The 15,635-nt window shown below is 44.4% G+C and overlaps 1 protein-coding gene across 2 annotated transcripts in view; it reads right to left on the bottom strand.

Moving 5' to 3' along the window:
* MTA3 (metastasis associated 1 family member 3) overlaps positions 1–15,635 on the bottom strand; it is a 197,564-nt gene that overhangs the window by 165,536 nt on the left and 16,393 nt on the right. The window contains exon 1 of one of the 2 annotated variants that reach the window (XM_032653366.1): positions 973–1,035. The exons of the other annotated variant lie outside the window; for it this stretch is intronic. The gene's annotated coding sequence lies outside the window, so the exon portion shown is untranslated. Of the gene's footprint in view, positions 1–972; positions 1,036–15,635 lie in introns of those variants that run through there. 2 annotated transcript variants of the gene reach the window in all.

Below are 15,635 nucleotides of genomic sequence, written 5' to 3'. Positions count from 1 at the left end.
AGGGTGGAGCCCACGTTAGGAGCCAGAATTCTGGAAGCCGAGGGAAGAGAGAAGGCTCTAGCATTTCACCGAGTCTCCTTCCTGTGCCCTTGAACCTGGCTGCTTCCTCACGTCAGGTGTCCCCGGTCTCTGCTCCACACTCACACAGAACCTATGTTGGACCCAGGTCACAGCAACTTCAAAGGCAGAGTCTGAAGACTCTGTGGCCTTGGTGTTCCCACCTCTTCCACTCTCCCCACCAACACACACCCCCTCGCACCTCCACAAGGCCCCTCACATCTGGGCTGGAGTGGGGGCTGCTTGCCTGTCACAATCACTGCCTCCAGGAGAAGATTTGAGGTGAAGCTTTCAAAGCTCCACTGACTTCTGCATGGTAGCCCAGCTTCTCCCAAAGCAGCTGCAGCAGAGGCCAGGCCCTGAGACTTGAGGGATGGAGTGACTCCCAGCCAGTGGCATGTTGCTGGGATCTGATGCATTTTTTATGATGCTGGTGTCAGCGTGGCTCCCAGGCACCAGGGGAAATGGAAAAGGCACTTGGGCCTGTGCCGATTAAACTAAATATTTAAACAGGAATCAGGAATTGAGGCAAAATCCATTTTTCTTCAGTAAAGCAGAGAGCACCACAAATGACTTCAAGGGTGAGGACTTGATAAACACCATGCAGATCATAGGGGAAGGTTGGGCGCCCCTGGTTTATGGCTTTCCTCCGCTGTCAGATCCCAGTTCCCTCTCCAGGGCAGATCTAAAGGGTTTGCAGGGGACTTCGGAGTCGAGAGGGAAAGGGGAGTTGGAGGACCAGAGGAATTGTTCCAGAGCCAATGTGGGAATGAAATTAGGAGACACCAGAACAAACTCTGGCTGGATTCATGCCTCTGGACCCTTTTGCGCCATTCCTGTCTTGCGATGTCTGTTCTTCCCGGTCTGGTCTGGAGAGATCTGTGCTACAGCATCTGCCCACAGGATCGCGCTTACCTTTTGATTAGCTGGAAGGAGGATGATGGGAAGTTGGGCAAACATGGACCAACCCTCTTGTCTTGATTCTTCTTATTCCACCTGAGACAGGTCCCAATTAGGAAGCCGTCCTCCACCCGCTGCACACAAACACAGAGGAAACCCTACACAGAGAAGACACAGGGGAACAGGGCCCTCTATTTACAATATCCAGAAATCTCCAGATATGAGGAAAGAAAGATCTCAAAAGGTGATTTCCTGGTGGAAAGAAACAGTTGTCATTTGGCCTGGCTTCTCCCGCTGTGCTTTTTTCTCCCGGTGGTTTCCCTCACTTGTATTTCTGCAGCAGTCACCATTCCTGGTTCCCAGGGACGTGCTTTTTCTCAGTCCCTGCATGAACAAACACCCTTACCCTCCTTTCCTCTAAAGATAGCCGAGATGGCTGACATTTTCAAAATTAACTTTTATAAGAACTTAGGCAAGAAAAGGAAGTAATTGCAGGAAGTACAAATGCAGAAGTTCAAAATTTATTGAGATTGTGTGTTTAGTCGATGTGCTATACTCTGGGTTACCTTGATAGATGAAAATAGATTTCTGATCCTCAAGGAGTTCACTGTCTGATGGAAGAGGCAGGCAATTCGTATATGATGAGTTACAATCTAATAAAGTAAAAGAAATAATTGCTCAGAATTGGTAGCAATTAATACGGCCTGCTGCAGGGGCAGAGCTGGTCAGAGAAGTCTTTGAGAGAAGGTGTTATTTGATCTGGACCATCAATTAAAATAAAAACTTTGCATGATAAAGAGTCAAAAAGGACATTCCAGACAGAGGGAAGAGCATATAGGAAGTACATGCATGACATATGAGAACCAACTAGAAACTTGGTTCAAAGCCAGATTGTAAAGGCCTTAAATGCCAGGCTAAGGAGTTTGACCTAATGCTGTAGGGCCTAGAGGCCATGGGGAGCTAACACTGTTATATTTGTATTAAGTAAGAAGGATAGCAGCGGCTAAAATTTAATAAATTGGCATTTTATTTTTATTTATTTATTTTTTGGCCACATTTTGGGGCTTGTGGGATCTTAGCTCCCCGACCAGGGATCGAACCCATGCCCCTTACAGTGGACATACAGAGTCCTAACCACTGGACAGCCAGGGAATTCCCAGTAAATTGGCATTTTAGTTTTTGTAACTAACATGTGAGTTAGGTTAGTATAAATACATAAAATTTCTGGGCCTGCAGAGCTGACAATAGAGCACAGGCAGCCATGCTCCCTGTAAGACTTACCTTTAAATTCAACAGAGAAGTATTTGAAAAGACAAGGGGTAAGTTAGAGCTCATCGTGTGAGTTCCATTTTCTTTTATCTTGGTATTATGGACTGAATATTTTTGTCCCCACAAAATTCATATGTTGAAATCCTAACCCACAATGTAAAGGTGTTAGGAGGTGGGGCTCTTTGGGAGATCATTAGGTCACAGAGTGGAGCCTTCATGAATGGGATTATGAAAGAGAGAGACCCCAGAGAGCTCTCTAGCCCTCTTCCTGCTATGTGAGGCTACAAGTCTGCAACCCAGAAGAGGGCCCTCACCAGAAACGGTTCCTACTGGCACCATGATCTCAGACTTCCAGTCTCCAGAACTGTGAGGAATAAATTTCAGTTGTTTATAAGATTCCAGTCTATGGTATTCAGTTATAGCAGCACAAACTATCTAAGAAAATTTGGAAAGGTGAAAATGACCCATATATGAGGAGAAATGGTATTATTGCCTGAAAACCCTTCCTATGTGTTGGCTCCCACTTCAAAAAATCCCAGCTGTCTGAGGTCTCAGGAGTCCTGGAGGATGAGGTCACCTATGCCCTGGAGAATTTTTGCGAGGGAGAAGCAAATGAAGGTTTTGGGGCTCCTATGAGAAGTGATTATTTAGGTTTAAGAACTGGATAGAGGTGGTTATTCAGGCCTGGTGAGACTTCCGACGATAGGAACGTGGAGATGTTTAGGAACCAGGAATCATTCAAATTTGAGAAATACGTGGACAGAGTTTGCCCAGGCCTTTGGAAAATTAACTGAAGAGATAACAGATGGCAAATTATAACAATTTTTAAAAATGTAAATATTAAGTAACTTGAGAAGAAATGCTGGCTGAGGAGTGACGGACATTTACACTAGTCTCAAGGATATGGCCCTGTGTTCCCTCTTCCATCTCTCTCTGGGCACTAAAGATGGATGAGTTTGCACCTTCAGGTAGAGGGGCCCTGATCCCCTTTCCTGAATCAAGTATAGAAACACACATTTTAAAATTTATTTGTTCACAGAGACAAGGTTGGACATTTCCAAGATAATTTAAATGTCTAAGAAATTTAGGAAAATACCCACTCCCCCCACCAAAAAAAAAGGTAAGAAATATATAATATTAAGTGAAAAAAAGCAAGCTGGATTAAAATACATATGGTACAATTGCATTTAGGAAAAAACAAAAATTATATATTTGTAGTGTAAATACATAGGCAAATAAATGTATAGAAGATTGGCTAGAAAGATCTGCAACCAACAGTAGTTACCTCTGGGGACAGGGTGTGGGAGGCGTGTGAAAATAACTCGATTTTCTTCTGTGTACTTCCATACTGGTCAAAATTTTTTACGATGAGAATGCATTACATTTTCATCAAATACATTTTAAATTTTATTTATTTATTTATGTATTTATTGGCTGCGGGGCATGCGGGATTGAACCCGTGCTCCCTGCATTGCAAGCACAGGTTCTTAACCACTGGACGGCCAGGGAAGTCCTGAAATACATTTTTTTTATTTAACAAAAAAATTTTAAAAACTAAAGACATAGACAGAAAATTATACAGTAGAACTTCCTGAAGCCAAGTTGATTAGTCAGTTCTCTTGGGTGTCCAGCCTGCACCCCTATTCCTTGCACCAAATCAATTTTCCTTTCTTTTCTTAAATTAATTTAGTTTACATAAACCAAAAACAAACAAACAAAAAGAAACTACTATAACTAAGAAGATGCCAGATCATGAGTGCCTGTGTACACCAGGCTAAGGTGAAACGTTATTATTATGTAGAGACCACAGGGAACTACCGAAGGGTTTTAAGCAAGGATGTGACAAGCATTTTAAAATTGCCTCTCAGAAGCATTAAAGAGGACCAATCTGAGAAGAGCCAGACTGAAGCAAGGAGGCCAGTTACAAAAAGCTTTTTCAGTAGTCCAAGTGAGAGGTGGTTTTAAGACAGGCTTCTTCATAGTCTGCTCTAAACTTGCTGATTGACTTAGATTCACTTGCATTCTGAATTATTCATTGATTTACCCATGAGAGAGAAGGAAAGAATAACTGAATCCCTACAACAGCTATAAGAACTTGCACCATTCTGTCAAGGTCTGGGTGTGCATAAAAGTAACCTTCTCTGGTTCTCCAGTCTCTCTACGTTCAAGCCCAGACTCCTTAGCACAATATTCAAGGCTACCCCTTTACAATCTGGTCCCAACTCCCCTTTCTCAGTCTTATGTCCCACCCTTCTTCCCGTGTACTCCACCACCTTGGAGCCACCCTCAGCTGCTTGAGCAGGGCAGAGGCTTGCCTTGGCTTCAACATCTGCACCTGTGTTTCCATGACCTGGCCTTCCTTCCTTCTGCTCTGCTGGGCGAACCTCTTAGCTTAAATACAAGCTTCTCCCTAGAGCACTAACACCCCCATAGCACCCCTCCATTATAACCTCCCCATGGTTATTTGGGCCTGTCCCCCCACTGTACCAATGGGCTCCAATGGCTGATCATCAGAAGCACAAGGCAGTTTGTTTTCTTGTTGTTGTTGTTTTTAAATTTATTTTATTGAAGTATAATTGATTTATAATGTTGTGTTAATTTCTGCTGTAGAGCAAAGTCAGTTATATATATATAAATATATATATATATATATATATATATATATATACATTCTTTTTCATATTCTTTTCCATTATGGTTTATCACAGGATATTTAACATAGTTCCCTGTGCTATACAGTAGGACCTTGTTGTTTATTTATTCCGTATATAATAGCTTGCATCTGCTAATCCCAAATTCCTAAACCATTCCCTCCCCGACCTTCCTCCCACTTGGCAACCACAAGTCTGTTCTCTATGTCTGTGAGTTTGTTTCCATTTCATAGATAAGTTCATTTGTGTCATATTTTAGATTCCACATATAAGTAATCTCATATCAATTTCTCTTTCTGACTTGCTTCACTTAGTATGATAATCTCTAGGTCCATCCATGTTGCTATAAATGGCATTATTTCATTCTTTTTTTATGGCTGAGTAGTATTCTATTGTCCATTCAACTGTTGATGAATATTCAGGTTGTTTCCATGTCTTGGCTATTGTGAATAGTGCTGCCATGAACATAGGGGTGCATGTGTCTTTTTGAAGTAGCGTTTTGTCTGGATACGTGTCCCAGGAGTAGGATTGCTGGATCATACGGCAACTCACTTATTAGTTTTTTGAGGAACCTCCATACTGTTTTCCATAGTGGCCACACCAATTTACATTCTCACCAACAATGTAGGAGGATTCCCTTTTCTTGACACCCTCTCCAGTATTTGTTATCTGTAATTTTTTTTTTTTTTTTTTTTTTAGCTGTGCCAAGTGGCACGTGGGATCTTAGTTCCCTGACCAGGGATCAAACCCATGCTCCCTGCATTGGGAGCATGGAGTCTTAACCACTGGACCACCAGGGAATTTCCTGTAGATTTTTTTTTTTTTTAATAATTTTGGTTGTGTTGGGTCTTCGTTACTGTGCTCGGGCTTTCTCTAGTTGTGGCGAGCGGGGGCTACTCTTTGTTGCGGGTGCGCGGGCTTCTTGTTGCAGCAGCTTCTCCTGTTGCGGAGCACAGGCTCTAGGTGCGTGGGCTTCAGTAGTTGTGGCTCCAGGGCTTTAGAGCGCAGGCTCAGTAGTTGTGGTGCACGGGCTTAGTTGCTATGCGGCACGTGGGATCTTCCCGGACCAGGGCTCGAACCCGTGTGTCCTGAATTGGCAGGCGGATTCTTAACCACTGTGCCACCAGGGAAGTCCCCCTGTAGATTTTTTTCAATGATGACCATTCTGACCTGTGTGAGGGTGGTGTTGTGTTGTTGTTTTTCCGTAGACTTGCAGAGCCCACCCTAGAACTAAAAATTCTGATTCTCTGGGGGAGGAGCCAGAGAATCTGTATTTTTTTTTAATTTATTTATTTATTTGGTTGCACCAGATCTTAGTTGCGGCAGGCATGTGGGATCTAGTTCCCCAGCCAGGGATCGAACCCAGGCCCCCTGCATTGGGAGCATGAAGTCTTAACCACTGTGCCACCAGGGAAGTCCCAAGAATCTGTATTTTTTTAAAAAGTCCTCCATTGACTGTAGTCATCACTGAGAAGTGTTGCGGGGGGGTGTTGGGGGCGTCTCTACAGCTCATAAAACTGTTGACTGAAAAAAATGCACAACCCAAAAGTTGAAAATTATGTTTTATTTGGCAGACAAAACTGAGGCCTGAAGCCCCAGGACACAGCCTCTCAGTTGACAGAACACAACACTGTGAAGCCTCCCAGACCAACCCACTGGCTCCCATAGCACTTTGCTCCCACTTTTGTACAACTCTTGCTGTGGGATCCATGTGACACGTGCCCCCCATTCTGCCGTATTGTATATTTCTTTGTCTACCATGTCCCACCCTGATTACATTCTGCCTCCTGTCTTTCCACACAGTCTACCTCCCATCCAAACGTGAGCCTTTGACAGCAGGGTACCATCAGGTACCACAGATTCCATGCACATGGATGCTTGGGGAAGACTTGCAATACGCATAAGGAATGAAAGCAGGAAAAACTTCTAAGTACAGTACAGCCCATGTAAGAAACTACAAATAATTGTTTTCAAGTCTTTCTGGTTTGACTAGGAAAAAAACATGATCAACAATCTGGTTGCCAGGCTGGACTGTAGGCGTCAGCCACCCCTAGAGTTGATTATATACATTTTACTTAAAACAACAACAACAACAAAAAAAACCCCACAGAGGTCCAGGAAAGTGCAGGCTCTTGCTCCGAGTCACAAAGCTGAGTAGGACAGAGGAACACATTCTAATTCTGGGCCCAGGACTACCACAGACTTCTGACCCAAAGTGGGACCAGGCCACACCCTCCACTAACCTCTCTGTGGCCTTTGAGTGAAGCCACTTCGTCAGCATATAACAATGGAGACCACCAAGGTGCCCTCCCATTTCATTTACATTTAAGTGCCCAAAGCAGTCACCAGGTGCCTCTATTATCATTGCTATTAGCTGAAGTTAAAGGGTTTTTTATTAAGACTCTAAGACCCTCCTTCTCTCCCTCCCTTCCCCCAACCAGGTTAGCTACAGAATGAATTTCCAAAACAGTCAATCACTAGTACTATTATCATGGTGATCAGCATTGTACTGAGCCCTTCTTTTATATCTTAGAATCTTTCTGAGAAGGCAAGTTCAAGATTCCCTGCTTAAAAGAATTTCAAAAACCAGAATTTTCAGCTGGAAGTACTTCCAAAGGTGTAGAGGTCTCAGGCAGAAGGCCTGGTCTGGGATCTCAACCCCACCCACCACTGATTTGGGGGAGCTGGAACCTCTGGACCTCCATTTTTATATCTAAAAGCCCTCTGCCCTTGTATTCAACACTTCTGAGGATCGTATGATGCAGTCTCTGGAAAATGGTTTATCAACTTTAAACCCTCTCGAAAATCTGCCAAGCACCAGCCACAAAATTAGAAGCCTGACGTATTTTATCGAATGAGTGAGGAATAATACTGTATTCTTATCTTACATATAGGAAGGTAGATTCCTCCTTGACACTCCTCCCCATGCACGAGTTCCCCCCTCCCATTTTTTTCTTTTTTTTAATTTTTTTTCTGCGGTACGCGGGCCTCTCACTGCTGTGGCCTCTCCTGTTGCGGAGCACAGGCTCCGGACGCGCAGTTCTCAGCGGCCATGGCTTCTCAGCGGCCATGGCTCACGGGCCCAGCCGCTCCGCGGCACGTGGGATCCTCCCAGACCGGGACACGAACTCGTGTCCCCTGCATCAGCAGGCGGACTCTCAACCTCTGCGCCACCAGGGAAGCCCTAAAAATCTTGGTGGTCTCATGACCAAGCTGTTTTCTGTTGCTGTCATCACTGGGACCTGGAGTGCTAGAGGCCTCTAATCTCTGTGAGACTTAAAGCATTCAACGTCAGATATCAGTTGGTCGTCAAATACAGGCTGTTGCCAGATAGTTAGGCAAGAAATGGAGGGAGTGGTCCCTGGTATTCAGTGCTACTCTCTTCACACTTGGGGATCTGTAACAGGAAGTTCTCAGGAAGATTCTAACAATGTAAGCCCAAGACCTGCATTTTCTGAGAAGCCACTCACGTTCCCAGCCGCCACACAGAGCTGGGCCATGTTTATCATTTGGGACTCTGTTCCCCTGACCATAGATGACTGACGTAGGGAGAAAAACACTGACTCAAGTGGGCCAGTTACTCAAGAACCTCTGGATGGGACAGGTACTTGGGAGTCGGTGTACTTGATCGAGGAGTACATACACATTTTGGAATAATGGGGTGGGGGGCAACTATTCTCCCCATGAGCACAGAGAAAATTCATCTGCAGGGAAAGCAGAATAAGGCAGGGGTCATCAGTGTAGAAAGGAAGAAGGGAAGAAAAGAAGAAAGAAAGAAAGAGAGAGAGAGAAAGAGAGAAAGAAAGAAAGAAAAAGAAAAAAGGGAGCACACACAGAAAAACTGAAAAAAATGGCTGCTTTGGCACCTCACAGTTCCCCCATTTCCAGATTTCAATCCCTCCTAAGCCCAGTTTTTATAACTTACGAGTTCTGTCTTCCTTTTTGCCTAAGTTGATCTGAACAGGGTTTTGTTATTTACAAGCAAGGAGCCCTCATTAATTGACAGGTCCTGGGTAAGGGCCTCAGTGGGAGAAGTGGCTAGAATAGATATTACTGAGAAGACTTCAGAAATACCTAAATCCTATCAAGAGGCTGAAGTATATCCTTAGGATTGAAATGGATTTAGTGAAAACTGTAACCTAATCAACTGTTACTGTGACCAAAGAAAGGGTACCGAAAGACACAGGAGTCTTGTGCAAAATGAGTGCTTTGCAGTGTTTATTAAATGACTAAAACTAAAAGGCAAACATCAAATTGGGGAAAAAAACTCACAACAAAGGGAAAAGACTTTTTCTACCTATATCATTTTTACCTCTCATTTTAGCAAAGATTTCTACAAAGCTAACACCTAAGATTGGCTGTAATATTGTTTTGTCCATCCACAGTTGGACCCCTTTTCCTCCTTCACCAGACTCAACCCTTGATGACTGAATACGGCACGTGATGTACACCAGAGCCCTCCCCTGGTGTTTTCTGTTTTTTTTTTTAAATTCCAGCCAGAGAAAGGGAGGAGAGTGGTAGATGTGAGGCTCTGAGGCTTATATGACAGACAAATTTCCAGTTGAGCAGAAGAAGCCATTCCTCAGCAGGAAGTAAAGATGCAGACAATGCAGAGAGAAAGTGGCATTTGAGTATCTGATTCCAGTTGTCTCTGAGGCCAGCTGCCCCTGCCCTTCTCACAGTTCGGTTACATGAGCCAATAAAGCCTCTGGTTGGGACACCTGTGCTCTGGTCAAGCCTGAGCCATGAGGGACCACTATAAATTCCTAATCATCTAATTGCCTCTGAGGCAGAAGTGCTATAGAGATGGTCTACAACCTGCCCCTGTGCACAGACATGATTTACTCTATGCCCTCTCTATTGTATGAGGCCCAGGGGGAGATCTTTGGAGGGTCAATGCTCCTATGGTTGATCTTTTGTCTACATGATCATGCTGAAAGCTGCAGGACCACTCTGTGGGTCCTTTCAGAGGGATGCAGATCATCAACATGTACCCAAAAGGTACAAATGTATTGCTTATGCCAACATTTATTTTCTCTTCCTTCTTAGTTGCAGAACTCTGATTTTATTCAAGGCAGCAATTCACCTATCTAAAGGTATTTCCAGGAGGAGAGATAAATCGGGAGATTGGGACTGACATATTCACACCACTATATATAAAATAGATAACTAATAAGGACCTACTGTATAGCACAGGAAGTCTACTCAATACTCTGTAATGGCCTACGTGGGAAAAGAATCTAAAAAAAGAGTCGATATATGTATACGTATAACTGATTCACTTTGCTGTACACCTGAAACTAATGCAACATTGTAAATCAACTATATTCCAATTTTTTAAAAAAAGGTATTTCTCATCCTCTCTTGAAGCTAGGTGTACCATGTGACCAAGTTCTGGCCAAAGACATGCAAGTAGAAGTGTTGTACGGTACTTCTGGGGAGTCTCCTTAAAAGGGAGGAAAATGTCTTATTCCCTCCTTTTTCACCTTTCTCCTGCTTCAAACGTGGATTTCTAATACCATCTTTAACCATGAGACAATAAACCAGTGATAGCTCCACTACCATCCAGGACCTGGGTTCCTTCTAGCTTGCTGTTCACCTTCATTAGCTCATTGTCTCATTGTCCAAGATGGCTGTAAGAAGTCCATGCAACACTTCCAGTTGCACATAATAGACAAAGTCAAAAAAAAAAATAGTGCATAAACAAGATTAAGGTTTGTCTCAAATTTTTTTCCTTAAGAGATAAAGTTCTGGGAAGTCCCTGACGGTCCAGTGGTTGGGACTCTGCACTTTCACTGCCAAGGGCCTGGGCTCAGCCCCTGGTTGGGGAACTAAGATCCCATTAGCCTTGCCACACAGTGGAAAAAAAAAAAAAGAGAGAGAGATATAATGTTCTGTCTTGTTTATGCTGCTGTTATTTTGAGCTTTGTGTGTTATATGCAACTGAACCTAATCCTCCATCAAGTAACCTAGGGTGGGCACTGGAATGTACTGGAGTCAGTGATGGGTCCAGTTCTAGGCTGATGTGAGTAAAGAAGTACTGCCCCATGGGAATCTGCTCCCCACCTTCAGAATCCTCCCAAATTTCCTAGAATCTTCCATCAAGCAAACTGAATAGATAGACTCCATCTGAGCTCCTGACAGGAAGAAGACTGAGAGAGATGTTGCTCTTTCTCTAAAATATTTTTATTTATTTATTTATTTATGGCTGCGTGGGGTCTTAGTTGTGGCACACGGGATCTTTCGTTGCAGCGCGTGGGCTTAGTTGCCCCGCAGCGTGTGGGATCTCAGTTCCCCGACCAGGGACTGAGCCCGCGTCTCCTGCATTAGGAAGGCAGACTCTTTTTTTTTTTTTTAATTAATTAATTAATTAAGTTTTGGCTGCGTTGGGTCTTTGTTGCTGTGCGTGGGCTTTCTCTAGTTGTGGCGAGTGGGGCCTACTCTTCGTGGCGGTGTATGGGCTTCTCATTGTGGTGGCTTCTCTTGTTGCGGAGCACAGGCTCTAGGCGCGTGGGCTTCAGTAGTTGTGGTTCGTGGGCTCAGTAGTTGTGGCATGCGGGCTCAGTAGTTGTGGCTCGTGAGCTCTAGAGCGCAGGCTCAGTAGATGTGGCACACGGGCTTAGTTGCTCTGCAGCATGTGGGACTTTCCCAGAACAGGGCTCGAACCCATGTCCCCTGAGTTGGCAGGTGGATTCTTAACCACTGTGCCACCAGGGAAGCCCCTGGAAGGTGGATTCTTAACCACTGGATCACCAGGGAAGTCTCCAGGTGTTTCTCTTAAAATGTGTCTCCTTATTGAGGGCAAGACTTCAGATTTCCTAGAAAAAGGTCCCTGCTTCTTTGTTTCCCCACCTCAGGAGATCTCTCTAGGACCCAGAGTCTAGACTACCACTACCCAATAATGTGAGCCACATATGCATTTAAAAATTTTCTAGTAGCCACATTAATAAAAGTAAAAAGAGATAGGTAAAATTAATTTTAATACTATAGTTTACTTATCCTGTATATACAAAATATTACCATTTTCAACATAAGCAATGTAATCAATACAAACAGAATTATTATAATTGTATTGGATCAAATGTAATCACTATAAAGATTATTAATGAGATATTTTACATTCCCTTTTTTGTTCCAAGTCTTTGAAATCCAGTGTATCTTTTACACTTACAGTACATCTCAATTTGGGCTAGCCACATTTTAAGTGCTCGGCAGTACCATACTGAACGGAGCAAGTCTAGACTCTGCCTCTTCTCTACTTCCAAGCCAGCCAGTTCCATCTTTTCGTTTCTGGTTGTAATCTCATTGTGAGGTTATTGTCTGTCTGCCTGACTCCTTTGGATTGATGTATTGTTTGGAGTGCCCTTAAACCTTTTAGATCTTCTTTGCCCCCTAGTCCATATAGTCATGGACCAGCCCATCTCCATTATTCTCCTAGCCTGGACAAGCCCAGTTGTTTGAAAGGGAAGTTCAGAGGGGTGAAGTTCCTTAGGTGCTTCTCAAATACTCAGCTGATCCTTCACATTGGGCAGTCTCACACTACTGCTACCTAAATGCCAAGGGTTAAGATCTTGAAAAGGAAACAGAAAGAGTGGGAGGTAAAAATCACCCGATGAGTGAGCTTATTCTTCATGTCAATCACTTGGAAAACTGACAAGTCCTCAGATTGGAAATGAAAACTGGGATCCAGGCAAGGTGAAGGCAAAAGGGCTTTCTCTCTTTTGCATATCAGTTGCCCATGGGCAGGCGGTTGTCATATGGCCCTTGGTCCCTAAAGACAGGTGAGGCCCTGGAACATAAGAGCTCAAGACCAGGGGCTGGTGAAGTTGTAATTTCTGTGGGTAGAGCAGTAATCTTCAGGGAATACCTGGGGGGTCCAGTGGTTAGGGGTCTGTGCTTTCACTGCCAAGGCCTGGGGTTTTAATCCCTGGTCGGGGAACAAAGATCCCACAAGCCATGTGGCGCGGCCAAAAAGAGAAAAATGCAAACAACAAAACACAAGAGCAGTAATTTTAAATCAGTGCCCTGTGAAGTTCCCATTTGCAGAGATCTCTGGGGGCTGCCTGGAAAAAGACACAGGGGGAGAAAAGGGGATGCCTAGTGTGTAGAACTCTGTGCTCTCCAAGCTCTGCCTCAACCTGACCGGGGCCTCTATTATCTATTTAAACATTAAAGTTTTACATACTCTTCATTTTTTAAATGGCTTCACTACTTAAAAAAGCAAAACAAAACGATCGAAAACGGCTGAGAGGGCTTCCCTGGTGGCACGGTGGTTAAGAATCCGCCTGCCAATGCAGGGGACACGGGTTTGAGCCCTGGTCCGGGAAGATCTCACATGCCACAGAGCAACTATGCCCGTGCACCACAGCTACTGAGCCTGCACTCTAGAGCCCGTGAGCCACAACTACTGAGCCTGCGTGCCACAACTACTGAAGACTGCGCACCTAAAGCCTGTGCTCTGCCACAAGAGAAGCCACCACAATGAGAAGCCTACACGCCGCAACAAAGAGTAGCCCCTGCTCACCACAACCAGAGAAAGCCCGCACACAGCAATGAAGACCAAATGCAGCCAAAAATAAAATAAATAATAATTTAAAAAAAAAGAAAATGGTAAAGATAGATGAAAAAACTGATGCTCAGAGAGGGTAGGTGATTTTCCTAATATCACACAGCTAATCATAGGGAAAGCCAGGATTCAAATGACCAGGTCTATCTCCTCATACTAAGCTCTTTTCACAAGAGACATAGGTAATTTCTTTGGCTGGCTGTAAAGATATGTGCTGTCTAGAGAGTCATGGACCATAGAGAAAGCCCATGCTATCTCATGGAAGGATGGATCTTTAACATGTAGTGATAGTAATTGGGTATTACAAACTCCTGCTGAGAATGTGGCCCTAACAAGCAGAGGAGAGGAAGTCTTGGGACTCCACAAGAGAATACTGACATTTTATTTATCAAGAAACAGCACTTTGGGACTTCCCTGGTGGTCCAGTGGATAAAACTCCATGCTCCCAGTGTAGGTGGCCAAGGTTCAGTCCCTGGTTGGGGTACTAGATCCCGCATGCATGCCACAACTAAGAGTCCCCAGGCCACAAGGAAGATCCCTTGTGCTGCAACTAAGACCTGTGCAGCCAAAATAAATAAATAAACAAACAAATAAATAAATATTTTAAAAATCTGCCTTAAAAGAAAAAAGGCACTTTTTTTTTTTTTGGCTGCACTGTGCTGCATGTGGAATCTTAGTTCCCTGACCAGGGATCGAACATGTGCCCCCTGCAGTGGAAGCACGGAGTCTGAACAACTGGAATGCCAGGCAAATCCCCAAAAACAGCACTTTTTTATAAAAAAGAAAAATTGTTTGAAATACGTGAGAAGGTTGAACCTTGAGTTAACGTACCTTCTCTGGGCTCTTCAAGCCCGTATTGTCTCTGTCGACCTACAACACCTTGGAGGGCAAAAGGACTCATGCCTTAAAGGGTTCATAGCTGTACATGAGTGTGGTCTCAGGACCACATCAAGCGGCGCTCCTTCCACCCTGAACATTAAGACACGTTTTCAGTAAAGAAGGTAAGGAAGGAAGAAAGGGAGGGAGAAAGTGAAGAGAGGAAAGGAGGGAGGAAGGAAGGGAGGGACAGATGGAATGACCAACAGGAGACATAGTGAAGCAGGTCTCTGTATACCTACAACACACTAAGCATGTTGCTGCCTCAAGGCCTTTGAGCTCCTTCCCTCTTCTCCAGAAATCCTCACACCTTACTCCTTTCCTTCACTGAGGTTTCTGCTGAATGCAGAGGCCTTCCTTGACCACCCTAACCAAAAGAACATCTACCACTGTGCCCCTGCTTTTTCTTCGCAGCATTCATCGGCATCTAACATACTGTATGCTTATGTTAAGAAAACTATTAAGTTTTATTTCACAGTTGTGAGGAGTGCCGGCAGGTATTTTGTATGTTTACTTTTTTTGGGGGGGGCTGCACGGCATGGCTTATGGGATCTTAGTTCCCCAACCAGTGATTGAACCTGGGCCCCGGAAGTGAATTGCTGGAGTCCTAACCACTGGACCGCCAGGTAATTCCCTATACTTACTTTTATTTATTTATTTTTTTTTGCGGTACGCGGGCCTCTCACTGCTGTGGCCTCTCCCGTTGCGGAGCACAGGCTCTGGACGCGCAGGGTCAGCGGACATGGCTCACGGGCCCAGCCGCCCCATGGCATGTGGGATCTTCCCGGACCGGGGCACGAACCCACGTCCCCTGCATCGGCAGGCGGACTCTCAACCACTGCGCCACCAGGGAAGCCCCTATACTTACTTTTTAATGTATCATTTCCTTTCTCCACCAGAGTATAAACTCCCAAGCTACAGTAACTTCATTTTGTTCTTTTGTTCAGTGACTTCTTTTTGTTCTATTTTCAGACAATAGAACAGTGCCTAGTACATAGGAATTTCTGAATAAATGTTAAATAGAAGAACGAACAAAATGAACAAATCATCGTCCAGGCATAATGGGGGTTTGGGAACAAATTCTAGCACAGGCCGTCTTCCAGGGTGCCCAGAGATGAGGGTGAATACGGCTGTCCTCAGGGTGCCTGTCATTTCTCTGGATTCACATGGCAGAGCACACTGAGTATTGGCAGGGCCAAGAGACATTCCAAGGTATGCATTAGTCATCTTGGCAGGACCCTGGAGGCCTCCAGAGAATAGTGGGACACAGGCAGAACCATGGATCCTGGCCTCACCCAGAAGTCAAACAACCAGCT

The sequence above is a fragment of the Phocoena sinus genome, chromosome 13 (assembly GCF_008692025.1).
Source record: "Phocoena sinus isolate mPhoSin1 chromosome 13, mPhoSin1.pri, whole genome shotgun sequence".
NCBI classification, from domain to species: domain Eukaryota; kingdom Metazoa; phylum Chordata; class Mammalia; order Artiodactyla; family Phocoenidae; genus Phocoena; species Phocoena sinus.
This window is presented reverse-complemented; position numbering and strand designations above follow the sequence as displayed.